This window comes from Oncorhynchus masou, chromosome 13 (assembly GCF_036934945.1).
Source record: "Oncorhynchus masou masou isolate Uvic2021 chromosome 13, UVic_Omas_1.1, whole genome shotgun sequence".
NCBI classification, from domain to species: Eukaryota; Metazoa; Chordata; class Actinopteri; order Salmoniformes; family Salmonidae; genus Oncorhynchus; species Oncorhynchus masou.
The window spans coordinates 92,412,157-92,430,258 of NC_088224.1; the positions used below are offsets into that span (position 1 = coordinate 92,412,157).

At 44.2% G+C, this 18,102-nt stretch overlaps 1 pseudogene; it reads right to left on the minus strand.

The window, feature by feature from the left end:
* LOC135553230 (high affinity cationic amino acid transporter 1-like) overlaps window positions 1-14,019 on the minus strand; it is a 64,461-nt pseudogene extending 50,442 nt beyond the window's left edge.
* Window positions 14,020-18,102: the final 4,083 nt, after the last annotated feature.

The following is an 18,102-nucleotide window of genomic DNA, read 5'->3' on the forward strand; positions in this document are numbered from 1 at the left end:
GTTATGTTCCTCAGTTGGGTGCTGTTGCTGACTGGTGGGTCCTCAAGTTAACAGTGTTATGTTGACTTAGTTGGTTGTCTGGTATTGGGTCCTCAAGTTAACTGTGTTATGTTGACTGCTAGTGGGTGCTGTGCTAAGTTGGGTCCTCAATAACAGTGTTATGTTGACTGCTCAGTGGGTGCTGTGCTATTGGGTCCTCAATAACAGTGTTATGTTCCTCAGTGGGTGGTAGTGAGTCGATTGCTAAGTTAGTTGACTGCTAGTTAGTTGACTGCTAGTTAGTTGTCTGGTAGTGAGTCGATTCCTCAGTTAGTTGACTGCTAAGTTAGTTGACAGTGTTAGTTGTTCCTCAGTATTTTTGCTGTGCTATTGGGTCCTCAATAACAGTGTTATGTTCCTCAGTGGGTGCTGTGCTATTGGGTCCTCAATAACAGTGTTATGTTCCTCAGTGGGTGCTGTGCTATTGGGTCCTCAATAACAGTGTTATGTTCCATAGTGGGTGCTGTGCTATTGGGTCCTCAATAACAGTGTTATGTTCCTCAGTGGGTGCTGTGCTATTGGGTCCTCAATAACAGTGATATGTTCCTCAGTGGGTGCTGTGCTATTGGGTCCTCAATAACAGTGTCATGTTCCATAGTGGGTGCTGTGCTATTGGGTCCTCAATAACAGTGTTATGTTCCTCAGTGGGTGCTGTGCTATTGGGTCCTCAATAACAGTGTTATGTTCCATAGTGGGTGCTGTGCTATTGGGTCCTCAATAACAGTGTTATGTTCCTCAGTGGGTGCTGTGCTATTGGGTCCTCAATAACAGTGTTATGTTCCTCAGTGGGTGCTGTGCTATTGGGTCCTCAATAACAGTGTTATGTTCCTCAGTGGGTGCTGTGCTATTGGGTCCTCAATAACAGTGTTATGTTCCTCAGTGGGTGCTGTGCTATTGGGTCCTCAATAACAGTGTTATGTTCCATAGTGGGTGCTGTGCTATTGGGTCCTCAATAACAGTGTTATGTTCCTCAGTGGGTGCTGTGCTATTGGGTCCTCAATAACAGTGTTATGTTCCTCAGTGGGTGCTGTGCTATTGGGTCCTCAATAACAGTGTTATGTTCCATAGTGGGTGCTGTGCTATTGGGTCCTCAATAACAGTGTTATGTTCCTCAGTGGGTGCTGTGCTATTGGGTCCTCAATAACAGTGTTATGTTCCATAGTGGGTGCTGTGCTATTGGGTCCTCAATAACAGTGTTATGTTCCATCAGTGGGTGCTGTGCTATTGGGTCCTCAATAACAGTGTTATGTTCCATAGTGGGTGCTGTGCTATTGGGTCCTCAATAACAGTGTTATGTTCCTCAGTGGGTGCTGTGCTATTGGGTCCTCAATAACAGTGTTATGTTCCTCAGTGGGTGCTGTGCTATTGGGTCCTCAATAACAGTGTTATGTTCCTCAGTGGGTGCTGTGCTATTGGGTCCTCAATAACAGTGTTATGTTCCATAGTGGGTGCTGTGCTATTGGGTCCTCAATAACAGTGTTATGTTCCTTAGTGGGTGCTGTGCTATTGGGTCCTCAATAACAGTGTTATGTTCCTTAGTGGGTGCTGTGCTATTGGGTCCTCAATAACAGTGTTATGTTCCTCAGTGGGTGCTGTGCTATTGGGTCCTCAATAACAGTGTTATGTTCCATAGTGTGTGCTGTGCTATTGGGTCCTCAATAACAGTGTTATGTTCCTTAGTGGGTGCTGTGCTATTGGGTCCTCAATAACAGTGTTATGTTCCATCAGTGGGTGCTGTGCTATTGGGTCCTCAATAACAGTGTTATGTTCCATAGTGGGTGCTGTGCTATTGGGTCCTCAATAACAGTGTTATGTTCCTTAGTGGGTGCTGTGCTATTGGGTCCTCAATAACAGTGTTATGTTCCTTAGTGGGTGCTGTATATCTTGGTGCAATCGTCAGCAAGCAGTTTGTTAGGACACATGAGAAACACACAAGCGTAAAGTTAGCTGCTTTACCTGTAACAGTGCAGAGAGAACATTCATCTAGACACACAGCCTGAATTGAAATTTGCTGCTCTGTAGGTCAAGCAAGAAAACATATTATTTTTTAAAATAGGAAGGTAAATACCAAGCTGAACCAAAAATAATATTTGAAGAGATTTGGGAGACAGACGCAGGAATGCGTACACCTAAAAAACAAAACAAATTAAGCCCAAATTACGGCGTGCTGTGTAAAGGCACGGGGACGAAGACCAAACAAACACGTAACAAAAACACAGGGTTGAAACCCAAAACAGAAGTGTACCTCGAATAAATAACAAAACACGCATTTTATTTTATTTTACTAGGCAAATCAGTTAAGAACAAATTCTTATTTTCAATGACGGTCTAGGAACAGTGGGTTAACTGCCTTGTTCAGGAGGCAGAACAACAGATGTTTACCTTGTCAGCTCGGGGATTCAAACTAGAAACCTTTTGGTTACAAGTCCAACGCTTTAACCACTGGGCTACCTGCCTCCTCTAACCACTGGGCTACCTGCCTCCTCTAACCACTGGGCTACCTGCCTCCTCTAACCACTGGGCTACCTGCCTCCTCTAACCACTGGGCTACCTGCCTCCTCTAACCACTGGGCTACCTGCCTCCTCTAACCACTGGGCTACCTGCCTCCTCTAACCACTGGGCTACCTGCCTCCTCTAACCACTGGGCTACCTGCCTCCTCTAACCACTGGGCTACCTGCCTCCTCTAACCACTAGGCTACCTGCCTCCTCTAACCACTAGGCTACCTGCCTCCTCTAACCACTAGGCTACCTGCCTCCTCTAACCACTAGGCTACCTGCCTCCTCTAACCACTGGGCTACCTGCCTCCCTAACCACTAGGCTAACTGCCTCCTCTAACCACTAGGCTACCTGCCTCCTCTAACCACTAGGCTACCTGCCTCCTCTAACCACTAGGCTACCTGCCTCCATGATTAACCACTGGACCTCCACCATGCCTCCCAAACCACAGAACAGGTACTCACAAGCACCAACGGACATTGTAACAATAACGGCACAGCTCAATGGCTAAGGGCACACTTACACAAGTACTAATCTGTGGGAACACGTAAGAAAGTTCTGGAGGGATCCTGACAGATTTTTATTTTCCCATTCCATAACATGTTAACCATGTTTACCCTCCTGAACATGGCCTTGGTGGTTAGTGTATATTCTGCGTTTGGCTGCTGTACAGATTCCCAGAGCTGTGAGGGTGTGGGCCGTCTGCTGTGGCCTGATAAACACACAGAAACAAACCCAGCTCTGGGCAGTTTAGAAAAGTGTCCTACTCTGTGGTCTTACGCTCATTGTCAAATCACGCTGGACAAACAAGGTGTAACGACAGAAAGGTCTGCACACCTAGGCGCCAATTAAACACCTTTAATGATCAACTCGAAAGGGGCATTTTTCAGAAAGAAAATGGCTTCAGCTGTCCAAAAGTATTTTTATGTACGTGGAAGTGTTGAAAAAATTAACATATTATAGTAATGATTGTATTAAAAATATTAGTGGGATGGTAGCTTTTAGTGACTGTTGCCCAGAAGTAGTAGCAGCAGTAGTACTGGTGGTAGTGGTAGTAACAGTAGTCCTAGTACTGGAAGTAGTAGCAGTAGTAGTAGTAACAGCAGTAGTAGTACTGGTGGTAGTGGTAGTAACAGTAGTCATAGTACTGGAAATAGTAGCAGTAGTAGTAGTAGCAGCAGTAGTAGTGGTGGTAGTGGTAGTAACAGTAGTAGTAGTGGTGGTAGTGGTAGTAACAGTAGTCCTAGTACTGGAAGTAGTAGCAGTAGTAGTAGTAACAGCAGTAGTAGTACTGGTGGTAGTGGTAGTAACAGTAGTCATAGTACTGGAAATAGTAGCAGTAGTAGTAAGCAGTGGTAGTAACAGTAGTAGTAGTGGTGGTAGTGGTAGTAACAGTAGTCCTAGTCTGGAAGTGTAGCAGTAGTAGTAGTAACAGCAGTAGTAGTAGTAGCAGCAGTAGTAGTGGTGGTAGTGGTAGTAACAGTAGTCCTAGTACTGGAAGTAGTAGCAGCAGTAGTAGTGGTGGTAGTGGTAGTAACAGTAGTCATAGTACTGGAAGTAGTAGCAGCAGTAGTAGTGGTGGTAGTGGTAGTAACAGTAGTCATAGTACTGGAAGTAGTAGCAGTAGTAGTAGCAGTAGTAGTAACAGCAGTAGTAGTAGTAGCAGCAGTAGTAGTAGTAGTAGTGGTGGTAGTGGTAGTAACAGTAGTCATAGTACTGGAAGTAGTAGCAGTAGTAGTAGTAACAGCAGTAGTAGTGGTGGTAGTGGTAGTAACAGTAGTCATAGTACTGGAAGTAGTAGCAGTAGTAGTAGTAACAGCAGTAGTAGTGGTGGTAGTGGTAGTAACAGTAGTCATAGTACTGGAAGTAGTAGCAGTAGTAGCAGCAGTAGTAGTAACAGCAGTAGTAGTAGTAGCAGCAGTAGTAGTAGTAGTAGTGGTGGTAGTGGTAGTAACAGTAGTCATAGTACTGGAAGTAGTAGCAGTAGTAGTAGTAACAGCAGTAGTAGTGGTGGTAGTGGTAGTAACAGTAGTCATAGTACTGGAAGTAGTAGCAGTAGTAGCAGCAGTAGTAGTAACAGCAGTAGTAGTAGTAGCAGCAGTAGTAGTAGTAGTAGTGGTGGTAGTGGTAGTAACAGTAGTCATAGTACTGGAAGTAGTAGCAGTAGTAGTAGTAACAGCAGTAGTAGTGGTGGTAGTGGTAGTAACAGTAGTCATAGTACTGGAAGTAGTAGCAGTAGTAGTAGTAACAGCAGTAGTAGTGGTGGTAGTGGTAGTAACAGCAGTAGTAAAGTGGTAGTAACAGCAGTAGTAGTGGTGGTAGTGGTAGTAACAGTAGTCATAGTACTGGAAGTAGTAAGTAGTAGTAGTGGTGGTAGTGGTAGTAACAGCAGTAGTAGTGGTGGTAGTGGTAGTAACAGTAGTCCTAGTACTGGAAGTAGTAGCAGCAGTAGTAGTGGTGGTAGTGGTAGTAACAGTAGTCCTAGTACTGGAAGTAGTAGCAGCAGTAGTAGTGGTGGTAGTGGTAGTAACAGTAGTCCTAGTACTGGAAGTAGTAGCAGTAGTAGTAGTGGTGGTAGTGGTAGTAACAGTAGTCATAGTACTGGAAGTAGTAGCAGTAGTAGTACTGGTGGTAGTGGTAGTAACAGTAGTCCTAGTACTGGAGTAGTAGCAGTAGTAGTAGTGGTGGTAGTGGTAGTAACAGTAGTCCTAGTACTGGAAGTAGTAGCAGCAGTAGTAGTGGTGGTAGTGGTAGTAACAGTAGTCCTAGTACTGGAAGTAGTAGCAGTAGTAGTAGTGGTGGTAGTGGTAGTAACAGTAGTCATAGTACTGGAAGTAGTAGCAGTAGTAGTACTGGTGGTAGTGGTAGTAACAGTAGTCCTAGTACTGGAAGTAGTAGCAGTAGTAGTAGTGGTGGTAGTGGTAGTAACAGTAGTCATAGTACTGGAAGTAGTAGCAGTAGTAGTAGTGGTGGTAGTGGTAGTAACAGTAGTCATAGTACTGGAAGTAGTAGCAGTAGTAGTAGTGGTGGTAGTGGTAGTAACAGTAGTCCTAGTACTGGAAGTAGTAGCAGTAGTAGCAGTAGTAGTAGTGGTGGTAGTGGTAGTAACAGTAGTCCTAGTACTGGAAGTAGTAGCAGTAGTAGTAGTGGTGGTAGTGGTAGTAACAGTAGTCCTAGTACTGGAAGTAGTAGCAGTAGTAGCAGTAGTAGTAGTGGTGGTAGTGGTAGTAACAGTAGTCCTAGTACTGGAAGTAGTAGCAGTAGTAGTAGTGGTGGTAGTGGTAGTAACAGTAGTCCTAGTACTGGAAGTAGTAGCAGTAGTAGTAGTGGTGGTAGTGGTAGTAACAGTAGTCCTAGTACTGGAAGTAGTAGCAGTAGTAGCAGCAGTAGTGGTGGTGGTGGTAGTAACAGTAGTCATAGTACTGGAAGTAGTAGCAGCAGTAGTAGTGGTGGTAGTGGTAGTAACAGTAGTCATAGTACTGGAAGTAGTAGCAGCAGTAGTAGTGGTGGTAGTGGTAGTAACAGTAGTCATAGTACTGGAAGTAGTAGCAGTAGTAGCAGCAGTAGCAGCAGTAGTAGTAGTAACAGCAGTAGTAGTGGTGGTAGTGGTAGTAACAGTAGTCATAGTACTGGAAGTAGTAGCAGTAGTAGTAGTAGCAGCAGTAGTAGTGGTGGTAGTGGTAGTAACAGTAGTCATAGTACTGGAAGTAGTAGCAGTAGTAGTAGTAGCAGCAGTAGTAGTGGTGGTAGTGGTAGTAACAGTAGTCATAGTACTGGAAGTAGTAGCAGTAGCAGTAGTAGCAGCAGTAGTAGTGGTGGTAGTGGTAGTAACAGTAGTCATAGTACTGGAAGTAGTAGCAGTAGTAGTAGTAACAGCAGTAGTAGTAGTAACAGCAGTAGTAGTAGTAACAGCAGTAGTAGTGGTGGTAGTGGTAGTAACAGTAGTCATAGTACTGGAAGTAGTAGCAGTAGTAGTAGTAGCAGTAGTAGTAGTAGTAGCAGTAGTAGTGGTGGTAGTGGTAGTAACAGTAGTCCTAGTACTGGAAGTAGTAGCAGTAGTAGTAGTAGCAGCAGTAGTAGTGGTGGTAGTGGTAGTAACAGTAGTCCTAGTACTGGAAGTAGTAGCAGCAGTAGTAGTGGTGGTAGTGGTAGTAACAGTAGTCATAGTACTGGAAGTAGTAGCAGTAGTAGCAGCAGTAGCAGCAGTAGTAGTAGTAACAGCAGTAGTAGTACTGGTGGTAGTGGTAGTAACAGTAGTCATAGTACTGGAAGTAGTAGCAGTAGTAGCAGTAGCAGCAGCAGTAGTAGTAGTAGTAGCAGTAGTAGTGGTGGTAGTGGTAGTAACAGTAGTAGTACTGGAAGTAGTAGCAGTAGTAGCATCAGTAGCAGCAGTAGCAGTAGTAGCAGCAGTAGTAGTGGTGGTAGTGGTAGTAACAGTAGTCATAGTACTGGAAGTAGTAGCATCAGTAGCAGTGGTAGTAGCAGTAGTAGTAGTAACAGCAGTAGTAGTGGTGGTAGTGGTAGTAACAGTAGTCATAGTACTGGAAATAGTAGCAGTAGTAGCATCAGTAGCAGCAGTAGTAGTAGTAACAGCAGTAGTAGTACTGGTGGTAGTGGTAGTAACAGTAGTCATTGTAGTACTGGTAGTAGTAGCATCAGTAGCAGTGGTAGTAGCAGTAGTAGTAGTAACAGCAGTAGTAGTATTGGTAGTAGTAGCATCAGTAGCAGCAGTAGTAGCAGTAGTACTAACAGTAACAGTAGTAGTAGTAGTAGTAGTAGTAGTAACAGTAGTAGTAGCAGTAGTAGTAGCAACAGTAGTAGTAGTAGCAACAGTAGTAGTAGCAGTAGTAACAGTAGTAGTAGCAGTAGTAACAGTAGTAGTAACAGTAACAGTAGTAGTAGTAGTAGTAACAGTAGTAGCAGTAGTAACAGTAGTAGTAGCAGTAGTAACAGTAGTAGTAACAGTAACAGCAGTAGTAGTAGTAGTAGTAACAGTAACAGTAGTAGTAGTAACAGTAGCAACAGTAGTAGTAGTAGCAACAGTAGTAGTAGTAGCAACAGTAGTAGTAGCAGTAGTAGTAGCAGTAGTAACAGTAGTAGTGGTAACAGTAGTATTAGCAGTAGCAGTAGCAACAGTAGTAGTAGTAGCAACAGTAGTAGTAGTAGCAGTAGTAGTAGTAGTAGCAGTAACAGTAGTAGTAGTAGTAACAGTAGTAGTAGTAGTAACAGTAGTAGTAGTAACAGTAGTAGTAGTAGTAACAGTGGTAGTAGTAGCAGCAGTAGTAGTAGTAACAGTAGTAGTTGTAGTAACAGTATTAGTAGTAGTAACAGTAGTAGTTGTAGTAACAGTGGTAGTAGTAGCAGCAGTAGTAGTAGTAGTAGCAGTAGTAGTTGTAGTAACAGTGGTAGTAGTAGCAGCAGTAGTAGTAGTAACAGTAGTAGTTGTAGTAACAGTGGTAGCTTAGCAACAGTAGTAGTAGTAGCAGTAGTAGTAGTAGTAGCAGTAACAGTAGTAGTAGTAGTAACAGTAGTAGTAGTAGTAACAGTAGTAGTAGTAGTAACAGTAGTAGTAGTAGCAGCAGTAGTAGTAGTAACAGTAGTAGTAGTAGTAACAGTAGTAGCAGCAGCAACAGTAGTAGCAGTAGCAGCAGCAGTAGTAGTAGCAGTAACAGCAGCAGCAACAGCAGTAGTAGTAGTAGCAGTAGTAGTAGTAGTAGCAGTAACAGTAGTAGTAGTAACAGTAGTAGTAGTAGTAACAGTAGTAGTTGTAGTAACAGTGGTAGTAGTAGTAGCAGTAGTAGTAGTAGCAGCAGTAGTAGTAGTAACAGTAGTAGTAGTAGTAACAGTAGTAGCAGTAGTAGTAGTAACAGTAGTAGTAGTAGCAACAGTAACAGTAGTAGTAGCAGTAACAGTAGTAGTAGTAACAGTAGTAGTAGTAGTAACAGTAGTAGTTGTAGTAACAGTGGTAGTAGTAGTAGCAGTAGTAGTAGTAGCAGCAGTAGTAGCAGTAACAGCAGTAGCAGCAGTAACAGCAGCAGCAGTAGTAGCAACAGTAGTAACAGTAGTAGTAGCAACAGTAGTAGCAGTAGTAACAGTAGTAGTAGCAGTAGCAGCAGCAGCAGTAGCAGTAACAGTAAGTAGCAGCAGCAGCAACAGCAGCAGTAGCAGTAACAGTAGTAGTAGTAGTAACAGCAGTAGCAGCAGTAGTAACAGCAGCAGTAGTAACAGTAGTAGTAGTAGCAACAGTAGTAGTAGCAGTAGTAACAGTAGTAGTAGTAACAGTAGTAAGAGTAACAGTAGCAGTAGTTGTAACAGTAGTAGTAGCAGTAGTAACAGTAGTAGTAGCAGTAGTAGTAGTAGCAGCACAGTAGCAGTAGAAGTAGTAGCAGCAGTAGCACAGTAGTAGTATTACTAGTAGTAGTAGTAACAGTAGTAGTAGCAGCAGCAGTAGCAGCAGTAGTAGTAGTATTACTAGTAGTAGTAGTAACAGTAGTAGTAGCAGCAGCAGCAGCAGTAGTAGTAGTAGTAGTAGTAGTAGTAACAGTAGTAGTGGTAGTAACAGTAGTAGTGGTAGTAGCAGCAGCAGTAGTAGTAGTAGTAGTAGTAGTAGTAACAGTAGTAGTGGTAGTAACAGTAGTAGTGGTAGTAGTAGCAGCAGCAGTAGCAGCAGTAGTAGTAGTAACAGTAGTAGTAGTAGTAGTAGTAACAGTAGTAGTATTACTAGTAGTAGTAGTAGCAGCAGCAGCAGTAGTAGCAGCAGTAGTAGCAGCAGTAGTAGAAGCAGTAGTAGTAGCATTAGAAGTAGAAGTAGATGTATTTTTTTACGTGGTTGCTTCATATTTCTTTGCATACTTTCCGTTGAAGCAACAATGAATGCTTGAAAATATGTACAAACGCTTTCGAGAAGTACCCTCCGTGCTCGGTTTCGCGTGTCTTGATTTGGACTCTTTCTCCAACCCTCCAGTGCTCCAATTTGAATAGTACACATTTAGAGAGACAGCCACCGTTTTAGAATGGCCCGGGAGCTTTATTATGTTGAAAAAAATCCCAATAAAGAGGTTTATTAGGAGAACAAGAAGCTTAATAGTTTAAAAAGTATAACATATGAGAAAAAATAATAATATCTAAGCACACTATTCCAGACCGGTCAACATGTTTTAAAGTTTGAATGGTGTTTTCAGTTGAACCGTAAGAGTAGCGTTCCATTATAATATATCTGTCACGTGCTCTCTCCCCAGTCTGCTCGTCATGGCGCACACCTGTCACCGCTGTAACGCGTAATCACGCATTGTGACACTCATCTGGACTCCCATCACCTCCTTGATTACCTGCCCTACATTTGTCACTCCATTTGGTTCCTTCCCTAGTCGTCATGGTTTCTGTTTCTGGCCGGTGCGCTGTTGGTTTCATTGATTAATTAAAACGTATTCACTTCCTGAACTTGCTTCCCGACTCTCAGCGCACATATATATTATATACGATTTAAAGTGTGACTGCTGAATATAAAGTGTACGGGTCTTTCTTTTCATTCAATAGACCTCTCATATGATTAAATATTGATGGTAATTTTTTTATGGTGTGGTCATGTGCATTTCACTATTGAGAATACAACTTGAGGGCTCTACGCAGTCTAGTCTAGGTCCGTTTGCATCGCATTCAAAAATTCTGCCCCACAAATGGACATAGATGTCACGCCTTGGTCTTAGTATTTTGTGTTTTAGTTCATTAGTTGGTCAGGCCAGGGTGTGACATGGGTTTATGTTATTGTGTTGTCATATTGTGGTTTTTGTAGGCATTGGGATTGTGGTTGATTAGGGGTGTGTTTTGTTTAGTTTAGGTTTGGCTGCCTGAGGCGGTTCTCAATCAGAGTCAGGTGATTCTTGTTGTCTCTGATGGGGAACCGTATTTAGGTAGCCTGGGTTTCACTGTGTATTTTGTGGGTGATTGTTCCTGTCTCTGTGTAGTGTTCACCAGAGAGGCTGTAATAGGTTTCACGTTCCGTTTGTTTTTTTTTTTTGTATTTATTAGTTATTTCATGTATCGTTCCGTTTTTCTTCATTAAAGACATGAGTAACCACCACGCTGCATTTCGGTCCGACTCTCATTCAACAAACGAAGAACGCCGTTACAATAGAACTACGTAGAGAGCGACGCAAACAAACCTCTGTCAGCACATTTGCTGGAGCTTTTTATAGAACTGTATTCAATACGGATATCGAAGTAGTTCATGGCGTAGAAAAGGCTTGGGCCTTCAGCAAATGACGTGTGTGATAATGATAAAGACAGAGAAGAGCCTTGTCTAGATAAACCACCTGAGCTGCAAAATAGAAAGTCCATTTGGTTTAGGCCTATTTCGCTCTCTGAATATACCATGCTCTTAGCCTACGTTTAACCTCTCCCCTTGTTCATATCACAATCCATATGTTCATGACCCGATTCATATAAATCTGTAACGATGTGCCGCTGAGAGTCGGGAAGCAAGCAGGGAGTGAGTGTTTTTAGAAAAAATAAAATGGACCATAATACAAAACAAGAAACACAAACAGCACACAGACATGAAACAGAAACAATGACACCTGGGGAAGGAAGCAAAGAGAGTGAAGGTAATCGAGGAGGTGATGGGAGTCCAGGTGAGTGTCATAATGCGATTATGCGTGTAACAATGGTGACAGGTGTGCACCATAACGAGCTGCCCGGTGACCCAGAGGTCCAGAAAGGAAGCACATATGACAAAATCATGTCAAATTATTTTTAAGCTCATATTAAACCCTCCTACAGAATATGCTTTGGCAAGATTTGAGTGATGAAATAACTATAAAAAAAATATTTTTAGTGGCAGACTCCAGAAATCCATTACATTAGCTACCTAAATATGAAGTAAAATAGATGAAGAGTAATAGAGAATGAAGACTTTTAACTTGAAACAGGACACCTCTTTCCCAGGTTTCCCTGACTTCCGTTGTCAATCCTGGGTTATTCTTGTTCGCGTAGCACTCCTCACAGGCCGTTTGGTGTACAGTCTTGGCCAAACGTTGAGAATGACACAAATATTAATGTTCACGACGTCTGCTGCCTCAGTGTCTTTAGATCATTTTTGTCAGATGTTACTATGGAATACTGAAGTATAATTACAAGCATTTTAGAGATTTTTGTCAGATGTAATTATACTTCAGTATTCCATAGTAACAAGTATTTCATAAGTGTCAAAGGCTTTTAATTAACAATTACATGAAGTTGATGCAAAGAGTCAATATTTGCAGTGTTGACCCTTATTTTTCAAGACCTCTGCAATCCGCCCTGGCATGCTGTCAATTAACTTCTGGGCCACATCCTGACTGATGGCAGCCCATTCTTGCATAATCAATGCTTGAAGTTTGTCAGAATTTGTGTGTTTTTGTTTGTCCACCCGCCTCTTGAGGATTGACCACAAGTTCTCAATGGCATTAAGGTCTGGGGAGTTTCCTGGCCATGGACCCAAAATATCCATGTTTTGTTCCCCGAGCCAATTAGTTATTATTTTTGCCTTATGGTAAGGTGCTCCATCATACTGGAAAAGGCATTGTTCATCACCAAATTGTTCCTGAGTGGTTGGGAGAAGTTGCTATAGGAGGATGTGTTGGTACCATTCATTATTCATGGCTGTGTTTTTAGGCAAAATTGTGAGTGAGCCCACTCCCTTGGCTGAGAAGCAACCCCACACATGAATGGTCTCAGGATGCTTTACTGTTGGCATGACACAGGACTGATGGTAGCGCTCACCTTGTCTTCTCCGGACAAGCTTTTTTCCAGATGCCCCAAATAATAGGAAAGGGGATTCAGAGAAAATGACTTGACCCCAGTCCTCAGCGGTCCAATCCCGGTACCTTTTGCAGAATATCAGTGTGTCCCTGATGTTTGTCCAGGAGAGAAGTGGCTTCTTCACTGCTCTTCTTGACAGCAGGTCGCCGCCTCACTGTGCGTGCAGATGCACTCACACCTGCCAAGTTTAACTTTTACACAATACCTATTTTTCTCCTTTATTTTACTAGGCAAAAAATTCTTATTTTCAATGACAGCCTGGTTAACTGCCTGAACGACAGATTTTGTACCTTGTCAGCTCGGGGATTTGAACTTGCAACCTTTCGGTTACTAGTCCAATGCTCTAACCACTAGGCTACCCTGCCGGTGTCTGCTAGAGATCACATACAAGAGGAGCTTGCAGGGTATTTGTAGTATGATGTCTACAGCATGATATCTACTTTGACGCGAATTAACATTTTCAAATCTGAGAGTAAAATAGAGCCAATATCCTAGAGAGATTTCCACGGTTATCAAAACCAGGGTGAACCTACAGCCAAACGCAAGTATTTCTGAAATCCTCTTTGGAAAAATAAATAGTGGAAAAACGATTGGAAGCATGTCCCTGTCAGACCGCGAGGGTTTATGACACATCCACCGTGGGGCTCTGTACAAATGGTCATTGATTCAAATGTTATATCTTTTGAATTAGTTATCGACCTTGCAATGTTTTGAACTGCGGGCTATTATTTAAAAAAGTGTCCTCGTTACCATGGTACATGTACGTCATCGTTCGTGCTGCTAGCAAAAATAGTAGTCGAATGTATGTGGTTTTAATATATACTATGGTATGTAGCCAGAACAATCCAACTATGAGCATGGCGTGGTGGCTTTGGGACGGAAATGAAGAAAAAAAACATGAGGTCGCGGTCAACTTGACATGACAGGCTGCCTCCTTCAGCCCTCTACAATAACATTGTAACATCGATCTATTGTAAAAGGTACATAGTTTATTAGTATGGGGTGTATAGGAAGCTCGATGAGCACAAATTGTTACATTGTACAGCCTGCGGACCGCGGAGCGCACACATAAAGAAGCATGTGGACATGCGCCCCGCGCTATAAAAGGAAATGTATTCAGTGGTTGTTACCAGCTACTACTACAACTGTACTACACTACTACTAAACTTCCTCATTTATTTCCTGCTCTAAATTAACAATGGTCATTTGCATGTTATGTGCGCAAATGCAGCGTATTATTTACAAGTAATACATTTTGCGGTTTACAACCCAGTCATACAACTGATTAGAATGTTGCATCAGCTCAAACACGGATCCTACAAGATCATGTGCATCGCCCTAACCTTCCGGTGACTTTAGTAGTAACTTCATGTACGGAAGAAAATGCACTGGCTACAAAATTAAAACTTACACACGCAAAAAATAAGCAATTTCTCACAATTTAAAAAAATGAGTAATAATATGGGCTTTCATTTATATAATGTAAAAGTTGTTACCTTGCAGTTGCCGCTGAAAGAAAAACAATCCTAGGGTAAAATCTTTACGATATAGACTAATTATGTTAGTTACACAGACTTCAACTGAAGGACGAGATCAGACCACTTTCGCTGCAGCTTTGTGATAAATGGCGAGGACAACTTCATCTTCGTTAGGAAGGAACACTTCAACCTTGAATGACAACTTTTCTAACTCCGCCCCCTAGTTGCCATTGGACTGTTCCGTTCTGAAACTGCCCCCCTGTTCTGCCTATGTACAATTCAGAGGAGCAAATTAGGCCGAGTGACATAGATGTTTCAGACACCTTTTCCGTGTCAAATGGCACCATATTCCCAATATGAAGCCCTGCATTTGACCATAGCCCTATGGGCCCTGGTCAAAAGTTGTCGACTGATAGTGATGGACAATCCGTCTCTTCTCAGTGAACCGGCTCGTTCGGTTCAGTTCACCAAATAGAGCCGACCCTTTTGGCTCCCAAAAGGCTCTTTTAAAAAAACGTTTTGTATTTTTTTCCAAGTCAAACAGTTTGCGATAATTTGACTATGATTGGTGTTAAAACAATTCTAATTAAATTATTCAATGAAATCATACTCTACCTTAACCACAATCTATTTAAAAAGGCATTAGATTGTTATGAAAAATAATGCTATTAAACATTTGCATTGAAAGTATAACTGTTTAATGGATATAAACAAAGGTCATATTAATGTAACAATTCAAAACGAATACAATCTGAACAACATAATAATAGAATATTGCACCATATCAAAGAAAAAGAAAAACAATGTGAAAAACTGCAGCATCCCAGTTAAAACATTAGACTGGTCCCTCTTATCTCTCTCTCCTTTATTGCCATGTTATAACCAGCAGCACACAGCAATGATGACACATATTTAGCTTTTATGAGAGATTTGCATTCAGGAATACAAGCTGCCGCACTTTCAAGGGGCTGATGCTGTTTCTTCTCTCAGTAATTATTTGTCCTGTTTTCGAGAAGACCCTCTCAGAGGGAACAGATGTGGCCACTATGCAGAGTCTCCCTGTCATGACTTTAGTAAGCTGTGGGGTAGACAGAGGCCTTGTTCCTCCACCAGCTCAGAGGATCTGCAGATCTTGGCGGCTCCTCCAAATAGGATCGGACCTCCATTATGACATCTGCTGAGGGATTCCTTCGTGCTGCATCCACAGTAGCTCTCTCATCAAACAGCATCCAAACAGAAGACATTTGTGGCACTACTGCTGGTGCTTCTGCTCCATCTGATCCCTCTTCTTCCTGTTGCACTGGTGTCTGAGCCAGCTGACTGCTGGGGTCGTCCCTCCCTCTTCTTCCTGGTGCCTGAGCCAGTTGACTACTGGGGCTGTCCCTCCCTCTTCTTCCTGGTGCCCTGGTGCCTGAGCCAGCTGACTGATGGGGTCGTCCCTCCCTCTTCTTCCTGGTGCCTGAGCCAGTTGACTACTGGGGCTGTCCCTCCCTCTTCTTCCTGGTGCCCTGGTGCCTGAGCCAGCTGACTGCTGGGGCCGTCCTTCCCTCTTCTCCCTGGTGCCCTGGTGCCTGAGCCAGCTGACTACTGGGGCTGTCCCTCCCTCTTCTTCCTGGTGCCTGAGCCAGCTGACTGATGGGGTCGTCCCTCCCTCTTCTTCCTGGTGCCTGAGCCAGCTGACTACTGGGGCTGTCCCTCCCTCTTCTTCCTGGTGCCCTGGTGCCTGAGCCAGCTGACTGCTGGGGCCGTCCTTCCCTCTTCTCCCTGGTGCCCTGGTGCCTGAGCCAGCTGACTACTGGGGCTGTCCCTCCCTCTTCTCCCTGGTGCCCTGGTGCCTGAGCCAGCTGACTACTGGGGCCGTCCCTCCCTCTTCTTCCTGGTGCCTGAGCCAGTTGACTGCTGGGGCCGTCCCTCCCTCTTCTTCCTGGTGCCTGAGCCAGCTGACTACTGGGGCTGTCCCTCCCTCTTCTTCCTGTTGCCCTGGTGCCTGAGCCAGCTGACTACTGGGGCTGTCCCTCCCTCTTCTCCCTGGTGCCTGAGCCAGCTGACTACTGGGGCTGTCCCTCCCTCTTCTCCCTGGTGCCTGAGCTAGCTGACTGCTGGGGCCGTCCCTCCCTCTTCTCCCTGGTGCCCTGGTGCCTGAGCCAGCTGACTGCTGGGGACTGTCCCTCCCTCTTCTCCCTGGTGCCTGAGCCAGCTGACTATGGGGACTGTCCCACCCTCTTCTCCCTAGTCCCTGAGCCAGCTGACTGCTGGGGCCATCCCTCCCTCTTCTTCCTGTTGCCTTGGTGCCTGAGCCAGCTGACTGCTGGGACTGTCCCTCCCTCTTCTTCCTGTTGCCTTGGTGCCTGAGCCAGCTGACTGCTGGGGACTGCCCCTCCCTCTTCTTCCTGTTGCCTTGGTGCCTGAGCCAGCTGACTGCTGGGGACTGTCCCTCCCTCTTCTTCCTGTTGCCTTGGTGCCTGAGCCAGCTGACTGCTGGGACTGTCCCTCCCTCTTCTTCCTGTTGCCTTGGTGCCTGAGCCAGCTGACTGCTGGGACTGTCCCTCCCTCTTCTTCCTGTTGCCCTGGTGCCTGAGCCAGCTGACTAGTGGAGCTGTCCCTCCCTGCTGCTGAGGTTATTCTTTGAAGAGCCTCATCAATCGCTCTGGCATCACTAAAGGCTAACTTCTTAAACCTGGGGTCAAGTGCAGCGGTTTCTGACAGCACGGGATTATATTCCATTCTGTGGAACTTTCTGTCCATTGATGAACATAGGGTGTCCACCAACTCTGTCACATGTCCTGAGGTTACATTTGCTTCTCTCTGGCGGCTGGCTGTGATTGGCTGCAGACCCTGACACAGGAGTATAATGTTTGAGCCTGTCACATCGCTGAAAAGAGAGAACAATAACTTATTAGTTCAGGTTCATGTTTCGTCTACTGATACTATAATTCTCATCTACTGCTCATATACATGTATAACACCTGATTAAATAATGATGCAGTAATAAGTGCTTACTGTACCTCTCTCCACTGATCTCCACAGTGACCTGCTCAAAGGGTTCCAGGACTCTGCACACCTCCTCCACCACCTCCCATTCCTCTCGGGTCAGAGCATCAACAGGTGCGTTGACAATGGCCAGGGTAGAGATGACGGCATCCTTTGACTCAAGAAACCGCTTCCAACTTTTAAAATGTTGAATTCCACCTTGTCGTTCAGTCTTGTTTAGGCCTCAGCTCAGGTGTCCCCATCTGGCGTTGTGTAGACTTTAGTTTTTCAGCACCTACTGTGCTCCTGTGGAAATATTCCACAGCTACATTCAATTTCACTCATCACCTTCAGAGCATCTCTTACATTCAGGTTGATTGTGTGGGCTAAGACATGGAGGATGGGTCCATTTGAACGTTTTCATGGCTGTGGTTATGTCAGCTGCAGACCACTTTTCCATCTACTTGCCGTTCTCTGGCCACTCTCAACAGTTCCTCTGCCAAGTTCTCTGACGTGTGTCTGTCGCTGAACTCAAAGCAGTCCAGAAGACAGCGAGACATCGAGAAAATCTTCAATGAAGTGACATGTAACCGACAGGTAAGAAGTGGTTACCCTTGATGTCCAGCAGTCAGTGGTAAGGCAAACTGCAGTAGCTTTTTGGACTCTTTCCCACACTGAAGCCTGTGTGCTCTCGTACAGTTGTGGAATAAGTGATTTTGAAGAGGTTTTCCTGCTTGGAATTGTGTACATTGGATTTAGACTATTGCTATTATTTCTAAAACCTCTGTCCTCCACGATCGAAAATGGAAATCGGTGGCAATCATTTTAGCAAATGCAATATGAATTTGGCCTTGTTTTGCTACAGACATAGACTTTGGCATAAACTGGCCCGTAGAAGACTGCGTTGCTGTGGGTGGCAGATAAGGCCTACTTGACTGAGTGGATACATGTGTGGAGCCATGTCTGGCTCCACCACTATCACTAGCAGGCCCGCTAGTTTCTCGAAGCTCTGCTACAGCTAGCTTCACAGTTGGGTGCACAGTGCACATATGCCGGTGTAGGTTGTGAGTAGAACCGGCTTTGTATGAGATTTTGTTTTGGCAATTTCTACACTTTGCTCTAACATTGTCTACGTTATTAAAATGCATCCAAATTCTACTGTGCTTCCGACTCATTTTCCAGCTGTTGTTTTCACAGCTGTCCTTCCTCTCTCTCCTTAGCTGCTAAGTGTGTGACTGTGAGTGAGTTGGCTCCGCCCTCCCTCACGCCCTCCTTTTGTTCATTGGTTGACACTGCATGTCTGATTGACAGGAACAAC